At 33.9% G+C, this 11,576-nt stretch overlaps 1 long non-coding RNA gene across 1 annotated transcript; it reads right to left on the bottom strand.

Moving 5' to 3' along the window:
* Positions 1 to 6,228: 6,228 nt before the first annotated feature.
* Positions 6,229 to 9,419, bottom strand: LOC128556060 (uncharacterized). Its single transcript, XR_008370412.1, has 3 exons — positions 9,305 to 9,419; positions 8,304 to 8,399; positions 6,229 to 6,732 (listed from the first exon to the last, which is right to left on the bottom strand). It is a non-coding gene; the product is annotated as an uncharacterized LOC128556060 (long non-coding RNA).
* Positions 9,420 to 11,576: the final 2,157 nt, after the last annotated feature.

The following is an 11,576-nucleotide window of genomic DNA, read 5'->3' as shown; positions in this document are numbered from 1 at the left end:
GATGTGGGCTGTAGGCAATCTGGTTTGAACGGACGGACAAACGGACGTTCTTTCGGTACAGTAATTACGTGGCAAGTTCTATATTCTCTCTGTTGTTCTTTTCAGCCACATTAACGAATTTAAGCCACATAAAAGAAACTGATGAATAGCATTACTGTTATCTACTATTACTGTTGATCTCCCAGCCACATAAATATCCTGCTGTATCAGCGGACAGACGGATGGACGGAAAGTCCTTATAAGGGTCAAGCGCCCCTGTTTGAATAAAATTGGCTGAGGAAATTATAATGATGCTACAGGCAAAGTGTCAGTGTTCAGATACATTGATCAAGCGTTTTATGAGAAGAAGTCATTTAAAGGGTTGTTTTCTATTCTAAGCTCTAGCAGCCCCTGAAAGGGGCTAAGTGCTTCTATTTGAACAAACTTGGTAGAAGATCTTATAATGATGATACACATTAGGTTTGATGAAGACCTATTAAGGATGTACGAGCGTTTTTTTTTTTTCAGGATATCCGCCATTATGAAAAATATTTTTTCGAATATTGCTTTCTAACAAAAGTTTTGCCAAAAATTAATGCTAAATAATTAAAATATGGCTAATAATGTACCATTTAAACAAATAGATTCTGCTTTTTGCGAAAAAAAATTTTTCACCCTTATTTTGGCTGGCATTTGCCTAAAATTGACGTAAGTTTTACAACGGGGTAGGGGTAGGTAATTTCAAATATCTATGAAAGTAGATCAGGTTTGGTTTTGATATTTTCCTAACTGATACATATAATGATAAGCTATAATTGAAATAACCATTTTCAAGATAGCACTTTATTTTATCTAGAAAATATGAATTAAAACAAAAAGAACAAAAAATAACAAAATTTACAAGTTTTTGATAGTTTTTTCTTAATAAATTTCTTAGATGAACGCTGACCCCAACTTTTTTTCTTTCCATATTGAAGCATTTTTGTGTTTCATCAAAGCTGCAAAATATTTTTAAAATCTTACTGTCAGAATTTTTTTGTAGGTCCAAATACAATTTTTTTTCCATTGAAAATAAAGTGGGTGGAGTAATTATGTCAACATGTAAAAATGAAACAGATTTGTTAGTGAAATTTATGCTTATATAATACTGACATCACCTTGTATTCATATTAACCTGTAAGACATGAAATCCCTATAACATTAAATAGGATATTATATGTTTTATAAAGTACCACCATTTTTTTAATTTTACAAAATTTCAGAAATGCTTAAACAGAGGGTGAAGAAAATGCTCTATAAAATTAAAACGAGTTCGGTGACCTGTGTTTTTTCTTCTCTTGTTTGTCTTCAAAACTAATGTTCTTCAAGCTCAGAGTATGAAAAACTTCTTAACGTTAGAAAAAATTCGTTCCTACATCCTTAAGTGGTTCATAAAAAGAAGTCATTTAAAGGTCACATCTGATTCATGTGGGGAAGTTGGCAGTTACTTGCGGAGAACAGGTTTGTACTGGTAAAAAATGCAGGAACACTGGTTAGGTTAACTGCCCGCCGTTACATAACTTAAATACAGTTGAAAAACGGCGTTAACCCATTAAAAACAAACAAACAAATATCTAAAGGTTTTTCTATTTTAAGCTCAAACAACCCCTAAAATGGGCCGTTTGCCCCCTCTTAAACAATTTTTGGAGAGGACCTTATAATGAGTTTGATGGAGATGCATCCATCGGTTCATGAGGAGAAGTCGTTTAAAGGTATTTCTATTTTTATTTCTAGTGGCCACTAAAAGGGACCAGTTGCCCCCATTTAAATAAATGTATGAGAGTACCTTTAATAATGGCACAGGCAAAGTTTGATGAAGATCCATCAAACGGTTCATGAGAAGAAGTTGGTTAATGGCAATTTTATTTTTAGCCCTAGCTGCCCCTAAAAGAGGTCGACTGTCCCCATTTGTAAAAAAGATGGAGAAAAACTTATAATGATCCTACAAATCAAGTTTGATAAAGATTAGTCAAATGGTTCATGTGAAGAAGGCGTTTAACCACTTTTCTATTTTCAGCTCTAGCGGCCCTTGAAAGGAGCCATATACCTCAACCTGAACAAAATTTGGAGAGAACCTTATAATGACGTTACAAAGCAAATTTGATGAAGATCCATCACCCGGTTCATAAGAGTCTACTCACTAAGTTGTTTAAAAGTGTTTTTTTCTATTTTTAGCTTTGACGGCTCATAAAAGGGGCAAAGGTAAACCATTTATAATAAACAAACTTGATTAGGGTATAACCAGGATGTTACTGACCAACTTTGGTGTAAATCTGACCAGTACTTTCAGATGAGAACAAGTTTAAGTAAAAATGTTGATGCAGGACGACCGACGACTAACCATCCACCTATAGCTTTCCATGAACAAAGTTCCGACGAGCTAAAAAAGAAATTTACTTTTATTTTGTCAACTTTATTCAGAATGAATTGAAATCATTATCTGGTGTACATTTGTTTGAGAGTGGCACAAATTCAAATAGAAATTTTAAGAAAATGTGACATTCACATATCTGAATATTTAATTTACTGCTTTCTGAATATTGCTAAAAAATGTTTGTCTAAGATGGACAACCCCATGTGCATTTCAAAGTATTATGTACTAAACTAAAGCATGAGAAATATATACCTTATGCAACTTATTATTGAAAATTCAATACAGCTGAAACACTTTAATATGATTTTATCCCTTTATGTTATATTCCAATTAATGTGATTGCAAGTTTATGATAAAAGTTTTAGCATCTTTTAAAGTCTTGTATTATATAAATGTAACATTATGATCCTTTTCACTGGTATGTCACCTTTTTGGCAGATACTGTTAGTCAAAAATAAACATTGAGTTTTCGCTATACTTGTGATTTATTATTATTATCATTATTATTCTAAATTCACTGAAAGAATTTCTTTCCACTCCATAGCACTCATCTTAATGGTCTAGTAGGGATCCTTTCCAATTACATAACCGATGATAAGTAGTATATAAAAGTTGGAGTTGTGAATCAAATTGGGAGGCGGAGGGTACATTTATAAGGTAATTGATCTATGCCTTTATGTATGGCTGATTTCGTAAAATCACTAGCTTTATATACGACTAAATTATGAATCAAGTTCTGATTAAGCATTGGAAACATTTTGTTTTGAGATCTGCAATTTATTTGAAGCTGAACTTGTGCATATATGTCTTTCATGTCACAAGCCTTGATGTGTTTATTGGCAAACCAATATAAATTTTCATTCTCTTTCTACATATGGTTTCTTCAGATTACATGCATAATGATGTTTTCTCCTTAATATATTTTCACATTTCTACCACACTGATTTTATTTTGTACTTTATCGAACTTGACATTACAGTGACACAAATATTGGTCATATGGTGACTTTCCAGCTTTTGGTGGCGGAGAAAGACACAAGCACTGGTGCCCCCGCATTCATTGTTTCTGAGGCGAACGAGCACCTGGGTTGAACCATCAACCTTCCATAAGCCAGCTGGAAGGTTTCCTCGCATGAATGACTTCTATTCACGTGTCAAATTGTCGAATACACTGCAGCGAGGGGACAAGTGATTCGAAGCCAGTGACTTTAACCATTAAGCCATTGAAAAACACCATTTTTATACACCTAACATTTATAACTTTATCACATTTTAAGCATTTTTTCTCTTTTGTATGTTTTATCATATGTCTTTTGAGATAATTTCTGTGTCTGCATGCATAATCACAAAAATCAATTTAAAGCATTTCTCCCCTGTATGTATTCTCATATGTTTTAAATGGGTTAGCGCCGTTTTTCAGGAGGGCGTAAGTTCAAACCACACGAAGACCAAACTTTTTTTCTTTATATTTCTTTTTTTCTAGTAAGTTAAAGTGTTTTTCAAGGCTTACTATTGATTTATTGTACAAAATGGAAATTTTTCATTTGATAAGCCATTTCGTGCTGTTAAAGTGAATTTTACCGCTGATACAGAAAGGTGAGGGGAAAGACGTCTTTGAAAATATTGAGTTCTTTATTTCACCTTTACTCTTTAGTTTACATATTATATAAGAAATGTGGGTAGGTTTTACTTCTGCCCCATGGTTATTTTCTAATGCAGAGAACAAAATTTAAAACAGTTTCACAGGACTCTGTCATTATTTTTCGGTGTGGGAGCTAAATTTCTGTCCGATTAAATATTTTTACTTGAGGCTTCCCAGAAAAAAAAAATTATTTTGTGTACTTTAATTGTTTATCAATACTTTGAGGTTTCTTTTAACAAAATTATTGGTATAATGAATTCTCTGCGAACGTTTTGTACAGTGGTTATCACCTTGAAGTTTGCCTTTATTTGAGCTTGAGGAATTATCGTAAATTATACAATTTAAAAAAAAAACGACACGGTAATTGCAACACAATGCGAAACAATATTAAATTTAAGACTGTATCAAGTTAATGCAATTTTTTAAACATTACTATCACGGATCCACTACCTTAATAGCATCTTTAAGGAAGTCACTCACGTATGACATCTCTTCTGCATTAGACACTATATTTATGGTCTGACATCCCGTATCTGTACTTCAACTGCCTCTCTTCTCCTTATGCTAACTGGTACAAATAATAGCTCTTCTACTTATGCTAACTGGTACAAAAATTTAAAGAGATTTTGAAGTTATTATCCAGACAGAATCAAAGACAAACGGGGTGGGGGATAGTTAAAAACTTCCGTTCTGCGCTCTGCCTCATTGAAAGCTAAATAAATCACATCAGCATCTGCCTCACATAAGTTTTGTATGTAAGCAGGTTCCTCTCAAACTACTAGGCATAATGCTTTCAAATTTTACAAATTTATGTCTGTTTGCGTCATAAAATTTTATGATTTTACAGGGCAAGTTACGTAACTCTAGTTTTCATTTTGTCAATAGTATACCCCTTCTCAACTTCGAAATTCACAAACTTTATTAGTTTGACGTTATTAAATGACTTCATGTTACAGGTATCGTACCATTTTCTTACATTTATTTCTTACATTTTTTAGCAAAATTATGCCACACTTTTAAACTTTAAAAGTTTTGCTAAAGCTTCTGTGTGTAAGATAATATTGGTGGAAGATCTTTAAAGTCATTAGACAGCTCTTGTTTGTTTAACACTTGTTATGCAGCATAATGTAAAATCATAGAAGCAGCTGATAAACAAGTTTTTCTTGCAGTATAGGAGAGACAGATTACCTTGCTTTGCCAGCAAATCTTTCGAGAATCCAGTAAAGCAGTTCTCCACACAAGCCTTCAAATTTGTCAAAAATGGCCAAATATCAGTGTTATGTTTTAACATTTGAAAGATGGGTTGTTTTGCAACTTCGATAGGTTTAAAATTACAGCACCTGTATTAATGGTTCTATATAAATCACATTTTGTTGGATTATTTTTCAAGACCTGTGTCTTACTTCTACAAGCAAAACTACTGGATAAGATTTAAAATCATCATTCCCATGTTATATATTTTATGAAATCATTCCATATATAATTGCAAATATAACGTGAAAAACATAAATATTTCAACAGGATTTTATAATTGAGCCACGCCATGTGAAAACCAACGTAGTGGCTTTGCGACCAGCATGGATACAAACCAGCCTACGCATCCGCGCAGTCTGGTCAGGATCCTTTCTGTTCGCTAACAGTTTCTCTAATTACAATAAGCTTTGAAAGCGAACAGCATGCATCCTGACCAGACTGTGCAGATGCGCAGGTTAGTCTGGATCCATGCTGGTCGCAAAGCCACTATTTCAGTTTTCTCATGGCTCGGCTCAAATAATCTTATTGAAACATGTCGTACATTTGACATGTGTTCTGAGATTCGTATTGAGTTTGGTGACAAGGTTAATTTCTTTATATCATTTCATCTGTCTGAGATTGAGACTTGGCACAGTCGTTAACTTTTGGGACTGGTTCCAAAATTTTTACAGTGATTTAAGGCTAGTCTAAGCCTGCACCCTCGCCACTGGTCAAGTTCAAATTCAAAATTATACCCAAATGATGGAGTTTGTTTATTTAGACATTGGGCCACTTACGACGCTGATTAACAAGTTCTAATTTCTGTTTATAACTATTATAAAAATGAGTTTGTACAAGCTCAGTGAACACATTTCTTCACAGTACCTTATTAGAAAGAGAAAGATTGACAGAAATGAAATACACACACAAGTATAATATCACTAAGTATTAGATAAAATTAAAACAATATTTTGGTCCTTAAATAGCAAACTTAAATTGTGAGTGCAGTTACTTATAACATTTTCTATAGATAAATAAAATAGCATAAGAAATAAAACAATGATAATAAAAAGAACATAGGACCTCTCTTTACACAAGACATAATTTAATAACATTTCTGCTTTGAAATATAAACTCCCCCGAGTTCTCTTTAATAGTATAAGATTTTTATCAAAAAGAAATAACAATGCACACGTATTTGCTAATACTCAAGCTAGATATCTGAATCTGGAAGACAAAAACTGCGGGTATATTTCATCATGTTGTTGACATATACAGTTACTACATGATAAAATCTCTATTCACAAGTGCCTAAAATTGTCTAGAAGCTTTACACGGCATTCCTCCTCGTTATAAATCCTGCAGAATATTTAACATGACAAAGCATTATCGAGACTTTCAGAGTTATGACCCTCTACGACTCTATGAATTTGCAAATGTTGACGATTTGTCTCACCAAGGTAGTTCTGAAAAACATAATATGATATTCTTATACACACTGTATCATTTACAAATATCCTTTATACATCTGAATCAAAATACCCTATAAACATCGACATCAGAATATCCTGCTTACAACTGTATCAAAATACTCTGAACACATACAGACTATTTAAATCTTTATCAAAATATTTAGTTAATATCTACATACTTGGGTAGGAAAGCGCATGTATCCCCAAAAACATAGTAGTAAAAGGCCAGAAGTCAATAGGGGACAGGAGCGAAAATAAAAAGACACTGATGGTTTGCTTAGTGACTGAAATGCAATAGGGAAAAAATACGTGATACTCGGCATGTCCAATCATACCATAAAGTTTCAATGTTCTTGTTCAAGTGGTTCTCAAGTTATGAATAGGAAACTGTTTTCCATGTTCTGGGCCCTATGACATTGACCTTTGATCGAGTGGCCCTAATCAATAGAAGTAATCTAATCTGTATGTCCAATTATCATATGAAGTTTCAACATTCTGGGTCAAGTAGTTCTCAAATTACTGGTTGGAAATGGTTTCCCATGTTCAGGCCCCTGTGACCTTGACTTTGGACGAAGTGACACTTAAAATCAATAAGAGTCATCTTCTCTGTATGTCCAATCATCCTATGAAGTTTCAACATTCTGGGTCAAGTAGTTCTCAAATTACTGGTTGGAAATGGTTTCCCATGTTCAGGCCCCTGTGACCTTGACTTTGGATGAAGTGACCCTTAAAATCAATAAGAGTCATCTTCTCTGTATGTCCAATCATCCTATAAAGTTTCAACATTCTGGTTCGAGTGGTTCTAAGCAGCTAATCGGAAACGGTTTTCCCTGTTGAGGCCCATGTGACCTTGACCTTAGATGGAATGACAACAAAAACGATAGGGGTCATCTACTACGTAAGCCCTAACACCCTATAAATTTTAAAGGTTACGGTCAAATGGGTCTTCAGTGTTGATCAGAAATAAAGTGTGACGGATTCTGACCCTTGTGACCTTTGGTTGAGTGACCCCAAAATGAGTAGCGGTCACCTATTCTGCATATTCAATCATCCTATGAAGTTTCAACATTCTAGGTCAAGTATTTCTCAGTTACTGATCGCAAACAATGCTCTGGCCCCTGTGACCTTGACTTTTGATGGAAAAACAATAGGAGCCATCTACTCTAGACTGTAAGTCCTATTATCCTATTAAGTTTGAAGGCTCAAGATCAAATGGCTCTCCAGTTATCAACTGGAAATAAAGTGTGACGGACGGACGGAAGGACGGACGGACAGAGCTAAAACAATATGTCTCCCCCAGTACAGGGCAGATATAATAATTTGTTTGTATCAGAATATCCATTCGTGTAATTACTCCAGAAAATCATGTTTATACTGAATTAATTTTCACATATGAGTGTCGTGTTACATTTAATCATAATACCATAAATACATCCGCATATCATACAAAGGTTAGCATTAGAACATCCTGAATACAAAAAATAAAAACACCTTTAATGCATGTTTTAACTTGTTTTGTGTAATTGAAAATTCAAAACAAAAATTGCAGATAATAAAATACATACATAGGCATATTCAATTCCCTTCCTCTTCTCAGCCGGCGAAGCATTCTTACCAATCCAAACAAAAATCTGGTCACATGAATCAAACAGGAACACGTCCTACAGCAATATAAGAACTCACTGAGTCATTGATACATATTTTTTATTCCATGTTTAATTATCTTATAAAATTATTTTCATCTTGGCAGTATATCCCAGTTTACATGCAGGGTATTGAAAACTTAATAAAACTTTTATTTTCATTATCAAGGAAGGAATTCTAGAAGTCATTAGGAATACGATTGGGAAAATTAACTATGCCTTAATTATAAATGATTTTGATTTGCTTTGACTATCGCCGACGTAATATACCAGTATCCTTAGGACGGCCGATACATATCATACAATCACGCCAGTCACACACACGAAAATGACGTCAGACGACCTTCAGCTTTTCCCGGAAGGAAAAAGAATGAAAGTACAAAGGCTAACTTTCGAAAGTCGCATTTGTATTGGTCTGTAGTCTGGGTCCACGCGCAGGGTCAGCCCGTCAAAATTTATGCGCGTGGACTTTCTTACGATTTGAAAATAACTGGATTTTAGAACGACATGTCAGCTTTTCATCTAGACTACAAAAACATATTGCACTCGAAAAATATCACAAATACCACATGGGTCCGTAACGGAGCAAGCGTATATGGCGATCTTTGGAACTTCGTCAAATCGTTCAAAAGGTCCTTTTTGATGTTGTCTAAAAGTGTCAGTATATGCTTTGGATATCAGATATTTCCGTATTTGAGAGTTCAAAATGAATTTCATGTAATAAATGTTGATTCTACGGAAGCGTGACAGAGCCATCAGACGCCAATACGTTCTGTTACGTTCCAGGTGCAAAAGGTTATAAAAAACAAATCATTCAGTTAGTGTGGTACTGGATCCTTCTCTTTAGATCATAAAGATATATAGTTTATCAACTGAACTAACAAGAATGGTAGTTTTATGATTGCTCATGTTTTAAAACTTACATCACTTCCGAGGTCACTCTTTTCGATTTCTCCCGATTTCACCTCGCTGAATTTTAGTTCTCCTGATTCATCTGACAAACTGGGGGAAAAAAACACATTTAATTTAATATTTTTCCCAAACAAAATATGTTCAGCAAAATACATGAAAAAGATATTAGTTCTGTGTAAGAGCTTTTTTTGCAACTGCCTAGTTCTGAATTACTTTTTCCAACTAATGCAGTATAAAACCAAAGAAGAAAAAATGGTTAGGTCTTATATCTATGGAAAAACATAGACTGATCAGGTCAGAATAAAAATTTAATAACAATAAAACGACCAAATTTCCAACAGTTCTGAAAAAGGCCACATCATAAACAGTGATTTTAATAATTTCTCAGAGAAATCAGTCAGTACAGTATTATGCTGAATAAAAATAATGACTGTCTAATGACTAAGACATTAGCTCTGGTAATAAAATTCCAGTTAACTTTCCCAGAGAAACGTTCATGTAAATGACCACATTGCCTATAAAACAAAACTTTTTTCTTATTTATTTGAGAAGCAAAAGTATGATATAGTATTTATTTAAATTAAATACAGTTGGATAGAAGCAGACTACATTAATAAACTCACTAAAATTTTCACATCAGGAAATAAGAATGAAAATATTTTGAACTTTAAATGATAATATTGGTGGCAAGAAAATTCTAATAAGCAAACTTGCTCATTTAAAACTAGTTTAATTGTTTATATTTCTTTCACTTCCAGCTTTTTATACTGTGTTTTCAACTTTGTGTAGGTATGGATACAGCAATTCGCTTGAGATGCTTAGAACTGTGGTCAACTCGAATAGTCAGTGCCATTTTCCCGCCTAACGTTAGTAAAGGCCATTTTCATTCAAGGTATAAGCTTAAGTGATTGCAAATGGGAATGTCTTTGGATGTTTTTAAGCTATGCTTTCAAGTTTATGTCAACACTGCAGGGTTAAATGAATATCCTGGTGTCTAACTACGTAGCATTAACGTGTTTCTATCACATGACCACGGTTTAATCCCCCATACTTTTTGGCGTTTTATGATTGCCCAAAGATAGGCCTTCAAGACAAGGGTAGTCTCACAATAATTTACAGACTGGAAATGTCGATAAAAAACTTGTTACACATTATGATTTTTGCATAGAAAATAGTAGCAGAGGCATTTTGCACCTTTCAAACTTTAATCAGCTGCAGGTAACTACGCGAGGCTTTATTGTGCACAAGGAAAATGTTATTAATCATTTAGGAACATAAAGTAAAATCCCAAACTTTCATTTTGAATAAAATGAATAAGTGTGAACAATAACTAGAAGTAGGAAAATAGTATCATATATTACAATTTAAAAAAAACAACATTATCATCATTAAATAGGGGATATCACATGAGTGTCTTCATACTGAATTTATTAAACGAGTCGAATAAAATAATACTATGCGAGGCTCTGCCGAGTCTTTACCAATTTTATTCAATGAGTTAAATGAACTAAATGTGGGAAGACACAAATGTAATATTTTTATCATATGTTAGCTTTTCTTACTGAAACTTTGAAGTTTCTTCATTTATTTATCCTATTACAGACCAAGTCAATTCGACCAATGTCTCTTATGATTAAAACACGTCAACGTCAACGCTTTATTACAATAGTGTAAAACTAAAATTATGTATTAGTTTATTTCACTCCCACAACATAAAACGTGTGAAATTATTTTACATAATAAACTACAGAATAACTACAGACGTTTGTACAAAACAAAACAAAAGCAACATTGTTAGAAAAGAAAATATGACAAAGCATTTTTGTGGTGCATATATCTTCAGCATCAAATAGCGCTTTGTCTTTATACATAATTGAGCCGTGCCATTGGAAAACCAACATAGTGGGTTTGCGACCAGCATGGATCCAGACCAGCCTGCGCATCCGCGCAGTCTGGTCAGGACCCATGATGTTCGCTTTTAAAGCCTACTGCAATTAGAGAAACTATTAGCGAACAGCATGGATCCTGACCAGACTGCGCGGATGCGCAGGCTGGTCTGGATCTATGCTGGTCGCAAACCCACTATGTTGGTTTTCCCATGGCACGGCTGATTTTTGTTTTCGTCTGTCACACTTTTGGTTAAAAACTTTCAAGGTTTATGCAACAAAATTACAGCAAGTTAAAATTTAAGTCTAAGTTGAATGATGAAAACTAGGCTCAAATCTTATTTGGTCTAAATATGAGTTTAAGAACAAATTGTGAATGTAGAACTGCAGGCTTTTT

Source organism: Mercenaria mercenaria, chromosome 3, assembly GCF_021730395.1.
Source record: "Mercenaria mercenaria strain notata chromosome 3, MADL_Memer_1, whole genome shotgun sequence".
Taxonomy (NCBI): domain Eukaryota; kingdom Metazoa; phylum Mollusca; class Bivalvia; order Venerida; family Veneridae; genus Mercenaria; species Mercenaria mercenaria.
Note: the sequence above shows the minus strand (reverse complement) of the source record. Positions and strands in the feature narration are given on the sequence as shown.